At 33.2% G+C, this 18,567-nt stretch overlaps 1 non-coding gene across 1 annotated transcript; it reads right to left on the reverse strand.

Moving 5' to 3' along the window:
• Window positions 1–2,720: 2,720 nt before the first annotated feature.
• Window positions 2,721–2,788, reverse strand: LOC115933857 (small nucleolar RNA SNORD59). Its single transcript, XR_004069703.1, has one exon. It is a non-coding gene; the product is annotated as a small nucleolar RNA SNORD59 (small nucleolar RNA).
• Window positions 2,789–18,567: the final 15,779 nt, after the last annotated feature.

The raw sequence follows: 18,567 nt of genomic DNA on the forward strand, positions 1-18,567 counted from the left end.
AGTAAACTTTTAATATTCAATATACCATGAACACGGTAACCTTCACCGATATTATTTCCATGTTTGAGGTCGGGGGTGGTTCTTTACATTTTTTTTTCCTCTGGGTGTTCTATCTCAATCATACAAGTAGTACCTGTTCACTGTTTTCTACCAGTGAATGGGAGAGTTTAACAGGAAAAGGGGTTTGTAAGCACACATTAATAAGTTATTGGAAGAAGTTTCTTTTCCCGTATGATTCTGTCTCCATAGAGACACTCAGCCCTGAAAAGTAAATAGAAGCTTACTCTCAGATGGCTCAACCTTAACAGTTTTCTTTCAGTAAATGAAAAAGTTTAACACAAAAAAAGGAGTTTATAAGCACACATTCAGAAGAAGTGACTGGAAGAAATTTCTTTTGTTATGTGTGTCTATAGGCCTATAGAGAAATCCGGCCCTGAAAGGTAAATAGAAGCTTGCTTTCAGAACAACTTATCATTAACAATTTTCTTTCAATAAATTGAAGGGTTTAAGATTTTGCAAGTACAATGTCTATTTTACTCAACTTATTTTTATTCTTCAGAATTTTCTTTACCCATTAGTAGTTAATTTCTATTATTAGTTAATGTTTCTTTATATTAAACTTCCTTTGTACAAATTACTGTTCTTTCTTTCTCATCACTGATACAAAGTTCTATTCTTGATAAAGGGAGAGAATGGATTTCAGGCCTATTGCTAACCATTTTTAACTTGATAAATAAATAATAACCCAAAACTTCAGGGACTAAACCAGAGATCTTTGCATTGTTGCTTATATATACCCTGAAATATTTTTTTAAATAAGTATTTCCAGCATAGTTTCAATTTTCAAATGTTTTTAATGAAAAATTTAGTTACCAACTTGATATAACCATTACGTATTATAAAATTTTATGAACAAAATCTGCCTTAACTTACAGAAATATTATGCTTGGCTTTGCTCTCCTTGAAAATATATTTTTGTTCCAACTTCTTCATACACACTCTAATATATTTTAGGGTATTACTGTATTTAATTGCTCATCATTTCACAGATATCTATAACAAAGTAATTGTCTGGGTTTAATTATAAGTTTTATTACCTACAACCGTAAGTTTCTTGATGTTAACATTTTCTTCTAAATTGGGTATTCATTATATTTTACAAGTATATAATTGATTGAACAACTAAATATTACCAGTTTTAACAAGTTATTTTTAAACATACATGGCAAAATCTTACCATAAATATAAATCTTAATAAAATGAATCATAATCAAGCTTTTCCTCAGGTATCAGAGTGATATGAACTGTTAAAAACTGATTTATGCAATAGCTTTTATATTACATCTTAAGGAGAGAAACTATTTAATTGTTTATAGAAATAGCAAGAAATCTAGTTCTTCCAAGATTTTTGATATACATTAGTAGAATTCCTGAGAAGGCACTGGTTTCAGAAACAAACAGGCATTAGATATAAAAAATAACAATAATAAAAAAACATTAAGTACTTATATGGCATTTGTCTACACTAAATGCCTTACACACATACATCATCTGATTTAATTTTCACAAGACTCTTAATAAGTTGTTATTCTTATGATGCTACAGAGGAAGAAATAAAAACTGATGGAATAAATAAATTGATCTGAAAGAGAAAAAGAGTTGGGATTCAACACAATTTACTCAGAATCAGAAGCTCATGTTCTTGACCACTTAACCATCTTGCCTCACATAGGGCATTGCATTACCTACACCTGTAAAGAGAAAAATTTATAGCTGAGTTTGACCTGGAGTAAGGTAAGACTAAACAAGCAATCTTAAGAAACAGTGAATTACATCTGAAAAACATAGAGGAGTTATAATTACAACATATGTTACTATATGGTCTTAAGAAAAAATGAGCCGTATCTTCAGCAATATCCATTTCATTTCATAAATAATTATCACTTTTGATGTCTTTCAATATTCTACATATTTTGCTTAATTACTTTTTTCTGTCATTCCCATTAGAATGTAAGCTTCATGAAAGCATGCATTTTTTTATTCTTATCACCCAGAGGAGTGCTCGATGAATATGTGTGCAGTGAGTAAAAGACAAACGTTTTGTCTAAATTAGCTTATGGTTTTCTTTAATTTCCAGAATCAATGTTTATTTATTGATTTTTAAATGATTTTCACAATGTCTTGTAATTTATCCCTTCTTCTCAAGGTAATAACTCTTCAATGAGAAAATAATGACTAATAGTGGATTTATTTTCCATCCTTAATTACTTTCTCCTAAAGATATAAATAGCTTTATCACAGATAAAGTTTTAATGGTATTACTTCAATTACATTCATAAAATAGTTTGGGAAGGTGAGCTTTTATTGATTTTCTATAAATCATGGTTAATTAGGGTTATAGAATTATATGGTTAATTATTTCAGCCATTCATAAGATCAGACACAGAGTAGCTCTAAAGCTTTCTACATTTTTTAAAAGCCCTGTTTTTTAAATATACACCTTTGAATTCTCATGATTTCGTATTAGGTAGTTTAACTTAATTATCCATGAAGACAGTGATTTTAATAATTAAAAGCTTTGAATTTTTTTCTCTCAACCATAGGCAATTTAATGTCACCATATTAAAAAATTCCCCCTAAAATAAACAAAATTCAAATGTTAAAAGAAAACTTTCTGCTGTTTTTCTTTTTATTTATTTATTTATTTATTTATTTTTGGTTCTTATCTGGAATGGCATCTAGCTTCAGCAAACTCAGAACAAAAGTCAGAAGCTACTAATCAATGAGGCTTTCTGCTGGTATTAATAAAGACATATAAAGAATATTTTTGGCAGGGCGTGGTGGCTCGCCCCTGTAGTCCCAGCAGTTTGGGAGGCCGTGGCGGGAGGATTACCTGAGGTCAGGAGACCAGGCTAGCCAACATGGCGAAACCTAGTCTCTACTAAAAAATACAAAAATTAGCCAGGCGTGGTGGTGGGCACCTGTAATCCCAGCTGCATGTCAGGCTGAGGAGGAGAATTGCTTGAACTCAGGAGGTGAAGGTTACAGTGAGCTGAGATCACACCAGTCTGGTTGACAGAGACTGCATCTCAAAAAATCAAAAACAAAAACAAAACAACAACAACAAAAAAGAATATTTTTGTATAATTTGTGTATTCAGTGTCTCTGTAGAAGAAAACCAAACAAAACCAGACAACAACAAGGAAATGAAACAAAATGAGACTAAACAAATTATAATTTAAGAGTCATTAAAATTTAGTTTCAAGACAGCTTCTATTTTTATTCCTGGTTTATATAATGAGTACTATGCCAAATTCACTTAAATCATGATATTAATTTGTGAAGTTGGCCAAGTTCAACCAGAAAATGTTACAATTCCTCAAAGCATATAAAAAATTATAACAAATTGTCATATATTTATTATGTCCATTACTGTCTACATCTAAAATAAATTAACTTCTATGTTTTACAAAGTAATTATCTAGACAAAAAATATGCAGTGGTGATTATTTCTAATGTTGTCGAGTAACATAAGAAGCACTAGAATCCATAACATGAAAGTACTAATGAAGCATCTATTAATACTCATGTAGTCATTTGAGGAGAGAGCTTATAATAGAAGACTCACAGAACTTTTTCTCCTAGCTTAATACCAGTACAAAAAATAATAATAGTAGTCTTTTTTTTAAAGCACATAAAATACAATTGAAGTGAAGTTTGGAGTATTTTGAACTTTGTCTTTCTTCTCACAAGTCAAGTGTTCACTTTTGTTGAAGAATAATCATTTGAGGGAAATTCATTTTATTCTCTTAGTTCAGTGAGTTGTAAATTCTGCTCTTTCTTGATTTCATGCAATAGGGAAGTAAAAAGAATGACTTGCATCACAAATTTTACTGAGCATAAGAAAAAGCTAAGATTTGAACCAATTCAGAGATCACATCTACCTATATTCCACTGGGTTAAGAAAGAAATGAAATGTGGATTTATGGTCTTTTAAATCACTAATATGAACCATTAGCAGAACTAACTTTAAATCTATAACCAGGATTGTGTTAAATGGGAGATATATTTTTGTCCAAGGTTAACACATAACAAAATCTAGTTCCCTCAAAATGCATGATTTTATATCAAAATTTATTTAAGTAGAGCCAGCCAAATGAAGGCTAGCAACAAGAAAAAGAAATAAAGCAAGGAACAAAAAAATCATCTAATCTAGCTATCTAATCCATTTTTTTTAATAGAAGAGTCAGCTAAGGTCCAGGAAATTAAAGGACTTGTCAAATAGTTTATACCAATCTGTATTCAATTCAACCTAGGACTCTGATTTTTTTCTTTCTTTTTTTTTTTTTTTTTTTTAGACGGAGTCTCGCTTGTTGCCCAGGCTGGAGTCCAGTGGTATAATCTAGGCTCACTGAAAACTCCCCCACTACCCCAGGTTCAAGTGATTCTCCTGCCTCAGCCTCCCGAGTAGCTGGGACTACAAGGACGTGCCACCACTCCTGGCTAATTTTTTGTATTTTTAGTAAAGATGGGGTTTCACCATGTTAGCCAGGATGGTCTTCATCTCCTGACCTCATTATCCACCTGCCTCAGCCTTCCAAAGTGCTGGGATTACAGGCGTGAGCCACCACGCCTGGCCTGAAATTTCAATAAGAGCTTCAATCATTTAAATAATTCTAGTACATGAATTAAAAAATATTAAACTAAACATCTGAGAAATAAGAATTTAAATTTGTGTCTATCTTTGCTCAGGGGTAGGCTGAAGCCACCTTTTTCTGCCTTAAAGGAGCTGATTTTAAACTTTTCAGAATTTGCAAGACAATTTCTAAAAATAATCATTAAAAATTAAATTACACAAGTTTACAATTAAATAAGTTACATAAAAAGATAAATACTTAAAACTCATTACTTTTTAATCATGTTGCTACATTTTGCTATTTTTTATGGTCTTAACACTATTAGATCTTTTATATCTTGATAGTGAAAATGCTAAATGATATATAATGGCACACATCTTCCATCTCAGTATTCAATGCCATCATATTGGTAGCCAAAACCTGGCCACGATGGAAGTATATTTCCATAGAAATAAACAAACACTGTAAATCAGGGTTTGATTTATTGTTTTACTAATTGCCTAGACAAAGTAAGATTTGTTTTACTAATCACCTAGACAAAGTAAGATTTGAAAAATATGATATTTCAGTTCAAACTTAAAAATGTGTCATGTTTATTGCTGCTTCATTATGAATTTTTCAGAATATGAGGATATATTCTTCCATATCAGATTCAGACAAGAAATTGCTGAAATCATTAAAAAAGAGGTAGAGTTCTGACAGGCATCCTCATCATCTCACTTTTATCTTATTATTCATGTAAAAGAAAATATCAACCAATATGACTGTTGGAAGTACACTCACTTGTCAATTATAACTACAGTTAGGCTATAATTAAAAGAGTTCAGTAAAAATCAAATAAATCATTCTGTGATTTACAATCATTCTATTGTATATTTTATTGTTTGTAAATTGCATGCCACACACACTTTACACCAGCAAAATTTACACTGAACTTATGTAGATATGGTTATGCATACATTTCTTCCATTTATCTATATCTATGTCATTTACATCTATATTTAGCTTCCTGTATCTTTAAAATGGGAATCAGGTAACAAATCTTTATAATCCTAAATGACCTTTAAATCCCCCCCCAAATTACTTTAACTTTAAAAGCATGTTGCTATTGTTTTCATAATGTTATACAGTGACATTTTTCTCAAAAAAAGCAAAAATTGCCACAATGTATTTCATTTCCTTTAGTAAAAACCAAGAAAATAAAAAAGGTTTCTATCTATTCCTCTCTGTCCTCTAGATTACATCCACTTCATTAATGCAAGTAATATTTACATTACTTCCTCTGTCATCTTTCTTTCACTTCTCTTTCCATCACTTCAGAATTTTTCTTCATGATAACCAAAATTTTCTGTCAAAACCATAAATATGATCCTGTAAATACATCCCCATCTCCTCTTTACAATAATGTTTCTTATTAAAAGAAAACTAAATAAAGCTAACAAAAACACTTCTAACAATTTTCCATGACAGATTAATCCTGAGATTCGCAAAATTTTCTATTAAGAGCCAGATAATAAATATTGCAGGCTTTATAGGCCATACAGTTTAATATCACAACTACTCAAGCCTGCTGCTGTAGCATGAAAGCAGCCATAGACAATATATAAATCAATGAGTGTAATTTGTTAAAATACAATTTCATTTACAAAAACAAGCAATGGAAAAGATTTGCTGTAGGGCCATGGATTGCTGACTCCAGTACTAGATCATTGTAACCTGGTTCAATAATAGTTAACCATCTTCATCACCCAACAATTCTTTCCAAGTACACTAAGTACAAGAAATAATTATGTCCATTATGTCCAAATCTGTCATTCACTTTTTCATTTCATTGTTCTATGCCGTATACTTTGCTTTAGTCATTCCTATTACTTAATACATTTGTTCATTGCTTTTTTTCTGCACCTGCAGCCATTCTCCTCAAGGATAAGAGATGGAAAAATGTGTAAAGTGTTTTATATGTTTCTGTCTTGAAATCTTGGTTGTTGAATAATTACTCCAGAAAAATAATTAAGAAGGGGGATTTAAAAGTGAGTTGAGGGAAAATAACAACATCTGTTTGGAATATATTAGTTCTTTTTAGAAATCTTTGAGTCAGGTTTAGGTGTTTAGTAAGAAGCTACCTGATCCTAAGATCAAGAGAACTATCTTAAATACACTTGAGTATTATCATGATGTAAATGTTAAGAAGCCCATGGGAAGCTTCAATATATAAAGAACTCAGAAGTCATCCCTTTCATTCTTTAAACAAGACAAATATAGACAAACTCAAAATTAATGACTATTTTTAAAACCGTCAGAGAACTGAGGTCACAAGTCTAACCACTATCCCAAAATCTGAAGAGACAGGTTGCTATGGGTTGAGTTGAACAAAAATATATGTTGAAATTCTCACCCTAAGTATCTGATAATGTTACTTTATTTGGAAATAAACTGTTTATATAGTTAAGCTAAAATAAGGTCATTAGAATGAGTCCTAATCCAATGTGACTAGTGTCCTAATGTAAAAGGGGATTTGGATATAGGGACAGACATGCACAAAAGAAAAATCATGTAAAGACCCCAGGAGAGTGCCATCTACAAGCCAAGGAACAGCTAGGCTACCAGAAACTAAGAGAGAGGCACAAAACAGATTCACCCTCACTGCCCCTCATAAGGAAGCAACCTAACCACGGGACTGGACATGATCACTCAAGAAAATTATATAGAATGATAAATGAGAAGCTGAAGGACAGGACTATATTTTTTAAAACCTAAACAATGAATAACTGGTTAAAAGTCATGACTGATAAAATACGTAATACTTAAAGAAAACCCACTCTTTTTCCAAAAAAGCAAGTTAATTTTGAAATTTTCAGATGATTTTAAACAATCCGAAGTGTTTCACCAAGATTCTAAGTTTTAATGTCTTTTTTTTTTTTTTTTTGAGACAGAGTGTCACTCTGTCACCCATGCTGGGGTGTAGCGGTGCGATCTCAACTCACTGCAACCTCTGCCTCCTGGGTTCAAGCAATTCTCCTGCCTCAGCCTCCCGAGTAGCTGGGATTATAGGTGTGTGCCACTATGCCTGGCAAAGTTTTGTATTTTTAGTAGAGATGGGGTTTCACCATGTTGGCCAGGCTGATCACTTACAGAGAAGAGGTGGTTATTAGTCAGTAAGAAGTAGGATCTTGAAATCCTTTTACATTGTACCAAATTGGTCTCAGGTGTCTCACTGAAACTAATCTTTGCACTATGTTCTAAACTCATACTACCAGATTGGTCAGAGAGGATAAACCCATTTTAAGTGTGACAGTTTATAGAATTTATTTGCAGTAAGTTTGAGCTTTTGGAATGTGAGGTATAGATGATCACATATGTCACTGCTTAGAGAGGTACCATGTACTCATATCCTAGAATGCTGAAACTGTTTAAGGGGGATTACCAAATGGTATCTAACTGAAGGACATCATATACAGATTTAAATTCGTTAATCTTTGGAAAAAGAAGAATTTCAATGCAAGATATAAAAAACAGGAAAATGTAAATATTTTGAAAATTAAGTTAAATTTAACATAGCTGATAACAGGGATTTGAAGAAAAATAAATAAATAAAAAACAAATGCTTCCAAAATGTGTAACAAAAGAGAGAAAAGTATCAAATTATCACATAGCAGGAGCTCACTAATTTTTTCCTGATTGATTTGAACATATAAAAAAGTTACTTCCTTGATATATAATACTGATAGAAATGAAATAAAATAATAAATAATTTAAACCAGGTATTTTTCTATTAAATATAATGATTTATGAACTAATGGTGATTATGAGCCTAAAGGAATTAGCCTGAGAAACACTAACATTTGTGTACCAGAACAAATACAATGGGTCTTAAAAGAAGCATTCTGGCAAATACCAGATTAAAAATGTACCATTTTTATGCTCAGTGGAATAAGACTTTCAGTCACAGAAACATGCTGAAGATTTGCAAGGTGTATGAATGGTTCCACAGGTGAATCATAGGTTTGTATTGTGATACATTTCAATCAACACTAGGTAAAAAAAAATAAGAAAAGAAGCTTAAAAGTTACTAGACACTTGGCAAATACTTTCACAAATACTTTAAGAGTTTTAAGTAAAAGAAGCCAGCACTGCTCCATGACACTTCTGGCTTTTAGAAAGCTTTGTCGGCTGGGCATACTTTTCTAGGAGAAAACAAAAGGAGCAGGAATTATGTACTTTTGGCCACACTAATGGAATCCAAGCAAAAAGTAAAAGTTAGCTGTAAGCAATTGTGAATATATAAGTAATGATAAATAATGTTGAATTATTATACATCAGAGCTATAACTGGTAAGAGGAAGCTTCAACACAACATCACAGTAAGTGTCATGTTCATATGTTCAGAAGTTATAATTTTTAGAAGTTGATTTAACATCACATCTGTTTTATGTAATTTTCAAGCCTTAAAACGACTTCAAAAATAAGTGCAAATATCAAGGTTATGGTTGAATTGGGAGTATGTTACAGTTATACTGATTAATGCTAACACCAGCCTACCAAAAATTTAGACACACACTCAGGTTTTTAATGAAAAAGGTAATTTCTAAACTTGTTGTGTTTATAAACTTCCTGGAACAATGTCAACTGAGGACCCCAACTTAGTTCTTCAAGCTTAGTTCATAAAGTGCTAATTATGAGTTTTTTTTAATTTCAATAAAGGTGGAAAATATTGGCAGTTGCCAGGTCTTACAATTTTTTCTATTTTTATGCAACATCACATATTGCAGAGTATTAGGTTAAAACTTACTTTTAATTTTTAAATTGTTGTGCTCTTGTTGTAAATTTGAAGGCATGACATTTGGGGATAACATTTAAATAAAAACATTACTGTGGGCTTGGTGGGAATGCCTGCTGGGGCTTCTAGCACTGTGGATCTGCATCTGCCTGAACTTTTCAGGCCTGTGCAGCTCCATATTCCACCAGGGTCTGCCCAGTGAACAGATCAGGTGAGTCTGTGGCTCCACTCATGCCTGCTGCTCCTAGCTGGGCAGTACACGTTGGCTGGGACTTCCAACGCAGCAGACCCTCCTCTGCCTGAACTCAGCAGTTGGGCACAGCTCCATGTTCCTCCGGGAAGCACACAGATGGTGGATCAGGTGACTCCACCCACACCCACTTCTCCTGGATGGGCAGGACTTGCTGGCTTGGGTGATGCCTAAGGGTAGGGGTCCCATCTTCCGAACACTGAGAGGGGTGAGACACCCACGTTTGTGAGCCACAGAGGGACTGAAGTATGCTTCCCACTTCAGGGCCAGTCTGGGAATGATACGGTCTGTCTGCTAACCACAGCCCCTTCCCTAGGGAGCCCTACAGCCCAGCACATCTAACAGAGAAAATATGAGTGGGGTGCCAGGGATTGGAAGAGGCTCCTCCAATGCCCAGGAACAGACTTGATAAGGGGGTCATCTGTCTCCTCTTGCACCACAGACCACTACTGCCAATGCACCAAAATACAAAAGAGCCATGCGTCTAAGTAAGAGCCTATTTGGTGGCCAACACTCTTAAGCACCACCTGCTGGATCCAGGATAGTCTGTCCATCTCAAAGTCCTTAACCTTAATCATATCTGCACAATCTCTTGCTGTGTAAGGTAACATATTCATAGGTTTCAAGGATTAGGATGCTGACATCTTCAGGGAGGAACATTATTCTGCCTGCCATAAATATGTTGAAAACACTGCTATTTTGAAAAAGTTATTGCATATGTTAAATGGCAGTATCTGGAAGAAAATAAAGTCTTGGGTAGGTCTACAGACACTAATAGTTTGTGTGTGTCATGTGTGTGTGCGTGTGTGCACGCGCGCACGCGCCTTGGAGGAGGACACAGAATTTGACAGAGATTTTTACCTAACATATTAATTAAATAAAAAATTAATTAAATTCCTATGATTTTTTAATCTCACACTGTCACTGCTACCAATTTGAGGTTACAATTAGAGAACAAATATATCATCTAAATTAATCTAATTTTTAACTCCCAAATTCTTTTCATTTTTACTGCAACCCATTCATTTAATACAATTTCTTGTCAACAACATTAATGACCATAAATATGAAAATTTTGTTTGGTCCTATAAACGAAGCAAAAGAAATATCAATAACCTATGATATCATGCTTGAAAGGATTTTTCCCTTCCTAATTGAAAACAAACAGAACCTAAGCTAAGTTAAATGAATGTGTAATCTTTCATTGCAAAACAAAGGTTATTAATTGGTGCAAGTATGTACATAGTTATAAACAGGAGAAACAAACAATTGATTAACTTTGGAAAAGTCTAAGCTTAAAAATGTAAAATATCAATAAGAATTAAAGAACCACATTTTAAATAGTTCAGAATATTTTTTAATGAATTTCTCAGCATTTGCTTATGACTGTGGGCTTAGTAAAGAAGGAATATATCTGCTTTTGAAGGGCTCTTTATTTGACATTTTCTAAAGGTTTTTTTAAGAACATAAAGTCTGTTCCTACTTAAATGAAACAAAGTAGTGAAGGAGTTTTAGCAAACCCCTGTCAAGGACAATATGTTCATGCTGTAATTCTTTTGAGAACCACCTTATTATTTGCTGTGACAAATTTCAGAGGCTATTAACTCTGGTTTTCACAAGTGTAACTTCATTTTCCTACAACTGAATACATTTATTTCTTAAATCCCAATTTTGCCACATGGTTAAAACTTAATCCCAACTTAAGTTATTCACTTGGATGTGTTACTTTTTCTTTTTCCAGTGAAGACTGTCCTATCTTTTTCGTTCTTTCTCCTCACAATTGCATACACAGTTTAGGAATTCGCAAGCATCAGGTAGATGTGAATAATACTTAGTTGTGTGGTCTGTGCTGTCATCCAACGCACCCTCTGCTATCACAGCTTGCGCTCCACCAGAGGGTTTAAGTGAGACGCTCTGAACTTGCGGTGGGTGCATTTCCTTAAACATTGCAGGCAGCAACCTGTCGGTAAACTGCTACCCTTCCTGCAACATGGTGGTATATTTCCACCTTCCAGGGTCTCAGCTGTAAAGGAGAACATACATTTCCTTTCTCCTCAGGTCCCTACATCATTCTGGAGATTTGTCAAATTCAAATAAGTATTTAGAGCTATAGGCATGGTCCAGAAATGTGGCCATGCCTGTCTGTCATCAATAATGACTAACCACTGACTAACCACTGACTGTCGTCAGTAATGGTTAAATTTAAAATTGAATAAGCTAATTAAACTAATACACTTCTAAAAACTGCAAAATTTAAAGTAGGTAGATTTGGTTCATATAAAAGTATAACACTTAAATGGGTTTGTTGAGTCAAATTTAATATATCATTTAATATATTTATTTACATACAATATAACTTATTGCTAAAAGTATCTGTGGCAGGAACATTGTTCAGAAATCTGTGACACAGGGACATTACATTGTTATAATGCAGGACTCGAACTCCTGTGATAAGTCTGGTTCGAACTGTCCTGCCTACAAACAGAATCTGATGAATCTCTCTTTGATTTCACCTTCTGTCTTTCTGACTTCCATGTCTCAGTGTCTAATATAGTGCCTAAAATACATTAGGCACCATCAAATATTATATGAATAAATGATTTCATAAAGTATAAATCCCCCAACAAATAAATGAATAAGTGAAAGAAACTAATTTATACTGTATTGCACATGTAGTGAAAAATTTTTTTTAAATGTAGAAAAAAATAAAGGTGAAGAAGGAAAGTTTTCAAATGAAGAGCTAAATATAATTATTTATTTGTTTTTTGAATTATGAAGAGAAGGATGGAGATTAACAGTCTCCTTTTTGGAGTAGGTACAATTTAAGTTGAAGAAACTCAAATAAATAAGAAAATATATGGGTAATAACATATGGGCAAAACCAAGTTAACCAAGTTGAAGAAACTTAAATAAAATTTTGTTGAACTTTGAAGAGAAAGGTGAAGAATAATAGACTCCTTTTTGGAGTAGGTACAATTTAAGTTGGATTGTCAAAGAAATACGAAATAAGATTGATAATCTATAGTCAAAACCAAATGTTTCAACATGTTGCAAACAGCAGGGGTTTACAACTCAGGCAAGTTACAAAGTTGGTTTGAGATAAGCTTTCTGTTATAGATGCTTTTGTTTCGTTAGTCTCCTTTGCTGAGCAGTCTGCCCAGGTCTAAGAAGGAAGTGAGATTTTTGTCAAGTCAGTTTTGCATTGATCTGACTCTAGCTGGAGTACTGAGTTCAGTTCTGGGCATTTCATTTGGGCAAACTGAAGCCCATGCAGAAGAGAATGAGAAAGAAGAAGAAAGGTTGGCAAACAATGAAAGATTAGAAAGTTTCAGGAGGTTGAAAAGAAGCTTAATGGGGATTTGATAGCTGTTTTCAAATATTTGAAAGGTCATCATGCAGAAGGATTACTGGAGTTGTTCTATGCAGTGCCACAGGACACATAGTTGGTTAGTTCAGGAAAGCAGATTCTAGCTAAACATAAGATGAGGCTTTTCTACAACTAAAGCTGATTTAAATGGAGGAAATTGTGCCACAAAATATTAAATGGGCTAGGCGAAGGCTCAAATTATCTATCAAATATTAAAGAGGAAATCTCTGCATTGAGTAAAAACTAGAGTAGATGAGCTCAGGTCACTTTGAGTTCTAAGATCCTACTTAGTCATTCTATAAAACTTCCCATAAGAGGATTATGATGAGCGTGTGTTGACATTCAGTTCTTTCAGTAAAATTGGCTCCAAGTATCCTCTACTTAATGGAAATAGAGAATGAATAAAAAAGCCAAAATGAAAGTCTCTTTACATAACTCTAGCCACCCTTGCTAAACACAATTTTTTTTATAATAAGAATCTTCAGATTCATAGTTCAAGGGAAACAAGTACACACAATAATCAGTATAAAAGAGGTAAAAATTCCTTAAAAGCCCATACTACATTTAATGAAAATATAGGCTTCTTTGGGGAGTGTATGTCCACGGTCAGGAGTGCATCCATTGTCACTGCTGCTAAAGTTCTCTGTAAAGAAATGACTCCTGATTGAGGGCATTTTCTGTCAATCCATCAGTAAAGCTCCATCTTTTCAAATTCACCCTCATCTGACAACTACCATCCTCTGCCTTGAATTGACAAATAAATGAAATATAAATAATATTAACTTTTTAAAATTAGTGTGAATTTATTCTAAGCATGTGAAACAATTTGACAATGTACTAGTGATTCAAAATACTTGATATAACTTTTTCTGATTTATTTATGACCTGAATGGTTTTTTTTTTTACAAATAAATTAGGAGGTTTCTTAAAGGAGTTTCAGAGTGATGCATTTGGTCATTTAGTACAGTGTATATATATTTATTCCAGGCACTGTTATACATAATGAGGATATGATGAGAAAGAGCTAATTCCTTCCCTACCAAGTCTGAGAAGGTGCAGAAAACAAACAAACAATAAATAAGTAAACAATGCACATTTTGAGATAGGTTATTAAGAAAATAAATATTATAAACCTTACAGTGAAACAAAAGATGAAAGTGTAGGGTGGCAACTTAAAAAGACAAAATATCTGAGAAGATAAACACTCATTCTTTACTACTGCCCTGCTATCTGTTGACTTTTCCGTTTTCTCTATATTCTAGAGTTGACCATTCACAGAACATTTGCTTATATTCATCACCTAAAAATTGTGTAATTATATCAAACTATCACTACCAGTTTGGGTAAATGTCCAGGCCTCCACAAATAAACCCTAAGTATTTGTGCATGCTTATAAATATGATTCAACGGAGAGACAGAGTGATAGATTAGGATTTGAAGGGAGAGAACTAATCATCTTGGAAGATGAGAGAGGATGAGATCTGTTGCAAATGTTGAGTGCCTTTTCTAAGAAGAGAGATTCTTCTGTGTTTGTAGCAGAAAAGAAGTAGTAAAATAAATGAGTTGGCTATTTAGTGATGATGGGTTGATAAGAAATCACAGGTCTGATTTTTCTTTAGAATTTCACTACGGAATATGAAGTGAGAACATCAAGTGAGGGGAGGAGTGGGAACAAGGTGGTGGTTGTGAGGCTGGAAGAGACAGAACACTTATCCTGGAGAATAGAAAAGCAGGCTTGCTAGGGAAGCTCATTGGCCTACTTAGCAGGACTAAGGGGCTAATTTGGAGGTATAAAATGTGAAAGATACACCAATGTTTTTGATTATAGGATTTTCTCCAGCTGTGTCTATCTGCTCAATTCAAATATTTCAATCCAGCCCCAAGCACATTTAACAAAAGTTTTCATTGAATTTTGTTTACTTAGTTTTAGTTGAGCATGTGAAACTTTGAATCGAAGGAATATTTCTCACAAGCCTTTTCACCTAAAAGTTATATTTGAAAAAGATAATTGTTATTTTATAATCTTCCAAAACTTATCTTCCAACAAAATCTAGTTTCTAATTGGGCTGACTGACAAATTTTAACCTTTTATAATGACATGATTTCAGATCTTCAGAAAAGTTGCAAGAATAGTTCAGAAGTCAAACTTAGAAGAGCAAAATAATAAAGCAATAATACAATGGCACTGCATATAATAATTATAAAAACTAGACAGAGTAAAAAAAATAAATCATTTCAATTGGAAAGGGTATGAATTGCAAACATGTGGCTTATTTGCTAAGGGTACTATCCTGCCTTCACAGATACAGGCTTTCGGAATTGTCAATGGAAAATACAGTGATGGGGAAACCACATACCTGGGGGACTTCAGGTGCCAGAGATCAGAGCTCGAGACTGAGAATACAATTGGAAACTTAAAACACATATTCTAGTAGTGAGAAACCTGCAGAATAATTAAATCCAAATTATAAGCAAAAGCTTTCCAAGTCCTTAACTGTTAGCTAAACAATGCATGTGTGAAGACATAAGGAGGTTTAACAAAAAGAATTAGAAAAAAAGAAAAAGCAGTACAAGGCAAAGATAAATCTACTCTTGATACTTAGAGATGGGGGGCCAGATTCATCAATTTAATATTTTTCTGAACTGAGTGCATTATTTAACTATGCACAGCATGGGGATCTGAGCTGAAGCTGATAGGCTTGAAGTATCTTGGTACAGAGTTGAAAAATGGCATAGCCGCTGGAAATTAATGGGGAATCCCTAAAAGCAAGGAAACTAGAAAATGAATGACCCTAGCAACAAATAATGGCAAACTTAAGTGAAAAACAGCACCTATAATTTAATATAAATTATATAAGTATATATAAAAAATACATAGGATATAAAAACATATACCAAGTATATAAAAATATACTTACGATAAACATAACAAAATATGTACAATTTTCATATGTTAATTACTATAAATGATTGGTAATATTACAGAAACCTAAATATATGAGGATATACAATGGTCATTAACTAGAAGATAATATTGTTAAAATTTTCTAATTCTCCCCAAAGTAATATATACATTCAATAAAACCTAATCAAAATCCTACAAACTTCTATTTAGAAATTGAGATGTTGATTTTTTAAGTTCCATATGGAAAAGTGAAAGACCTAGAATAAACAAATTAACTTTAAGAAATAATATGTTTAGCGAATTTGCACTACCTGATTTTAAGGCTTACTATAAAGTTATAGCAATCAACACAGTCTGAAATTAAAATAAGAATAGATACATAGATAAACACTGCAAAATGGAGAATCCAGAAATAGACAAGCAAATATATATGTAGAAATTTATTTATTTATTTATTTATTTATTTATTTATTTATTTTAAGACGGAGTCTTGCTCTGTTGCCCAGGCTGGAGTGCAGTGGCACATCTCGGCTCACTGCAACCTCTGCCTCCTGGATTCAAGCAATTCTCCTGCCTCAGCCTCCTGAGTAGCTGGGATTATAGGCATGCACCACCATGCCCGGCTAATTTTTGTGTTTTCAGTAGAGACGGATTTCACCATGTTATCCAGGCTGGTCTCCAACTCCTGACCGCATGATCCACCCATCTCGGCCTCCCAAAGTGCTAGGATTATAGGCATGAGCCACCGCGCCTGGCCAAATTTATTTTTTATAACGGTGCAAAGGTAATTCAATAGAGAAAAGAGAATCCACTGGTGCTATAACAATTAAACAACCATATGCAAAAATTGAATCCCTTACTTCACATCATAGACAGAAATTAACCAGAAATGGAACATAACGTACATTTCTGAGCCACTTCTACAAAGCTACTAGAAGAAAACATAGGAGAAAATCCTTGTAACCTACAGTCAAGCATAAATTTCTTAGATAAGGTAAAAAGCACAAACATAAAAGAAAGAAATGAAATAAACTTTATCAAAACCTAAAGCCTGCTCTTCAAAAGACACTACTAAGAAAATAAAAAGACGAATTATAGACTTGGAAGCAATATTTGAATAACACTTGCATGATAAAGACTTTCATTCAGAAATTATAAACTACTCTTAAAACTCAACAATAAAAAACAAACATTCCAATTAATAAATGGCCAAAAGATTTGAACACTTTATCAAAGAAACTATATTGTTAGCAAATAAGACTATGAGAAGATTCTCAAAAAGCATTAATCTTTAGGAGAAAGCAAATTGAAATTGCAGTCAGTTCGCACTCCACGCCTACTAGAATGGTAACACACACACACGCACACACACAGACACACACACACACACAATTCTTGATGTTACCAAGCTCTAGAGAGGATTCAAAGCAAATAGAGTTCTCATATAATGGTAGTAAGAGTGCAAATTAGCACAGACACTGAAAAATGTTTTGGAAGTATCTAGTTAAATATAGACTTATGATTCTATGAAACCAAGAAAACCCACTTCTTGGTATTTACCCAAGGAATATTAAAATATATTTCCACACAAAGTGTGGCTTATGAAGATTTAGTCATATTTACCAACAGCTCTAAACAATTCAAAATGTTCAGCAACCAGGGAATGGATGGACTTACAGTGGTTTACCCATACACTGGAATGCAAGTCATAAATTTAAATAAATAAATAAATATATATATAGAAGTACTGAGGCTTGCAACACTATGAATAAATTTCAAAAGCTTTATGCTAAATGAAAGAAAACCGCTAAACAAATAGTGGATGATTCCATTTTATTATATATTAGAAAAGGCAAAGTATAGGAATAGAAATGAAATAAGTGCTTGAGGTGGGAAAAATGGCTTCCTGAAAGCCAGCAACAGACAGTATATCCTTGAATGATGGGCATTACAGTTTTATGTAACATAATCACATACAAAATAATCCTATATAGCTCATTACCTTTGACATATTCTGTGGGTTGGAAGCAAATTACAGGTCCCATTAACTCCAGAGGGGAGAGAATTACTCAAAGGCTTGAATACCAGGAAGCAAGAATCATGTGGACTACATTAGAATCTGTTGGTTGCAGTGAGCAGAAAAGCTACAAACAAGTGGGCAAATCTAAATTAGCAGGGACTAATTTAGGCAGATTAAGTACAAGATAAAGCTTAAACATTAGATAATAATAACATGAATGATAGAAAGGAGATGGTAGATGGTGAAACATTTTAAAATTTATTTTTCAGCAGTCAAATAGAAATGCTGACTTATATGAGAATAAGAAAAAAAAAGAAAATAGTATGCAAATGCAACTTTAAAATTATTAGAACAAAGAGAACAGAAGTATATAGTAATTAATGTCTGGCCCTTGAGAAGAATTAAATAAAATTAAAATCACATATAATTTTATTGTAAAAGATTAAAATTTCAGTGAAATATTAATCAAAGGCAGAATTTTGAGCACAAATTAGGGATAGCTAATGGATACCAAAAAAAATAGGAAGAATGAATAAGAACTACTATATGATAGCACAATAGGGTGACTATAGTCAACAATAACTTAATTGTGTATTTTAAAATAACTAAAGA

The sequence above is a fragment of the Gorilla gorilla genome, chromosome 11 (genome assembly GCF_029281585.2).
Source record: "Gorilla gorilla gorilla isolate KB3781 chromosome 11, NHGRI_mGorGor1-v2.1_pri, whole genome shotgun sequence".
Lineage (NCBI taxonomy): Eukaryota > Metazoa > Chordata > Mammalia > Primates > Hominidae > Gorilla > Gorilla gorilla.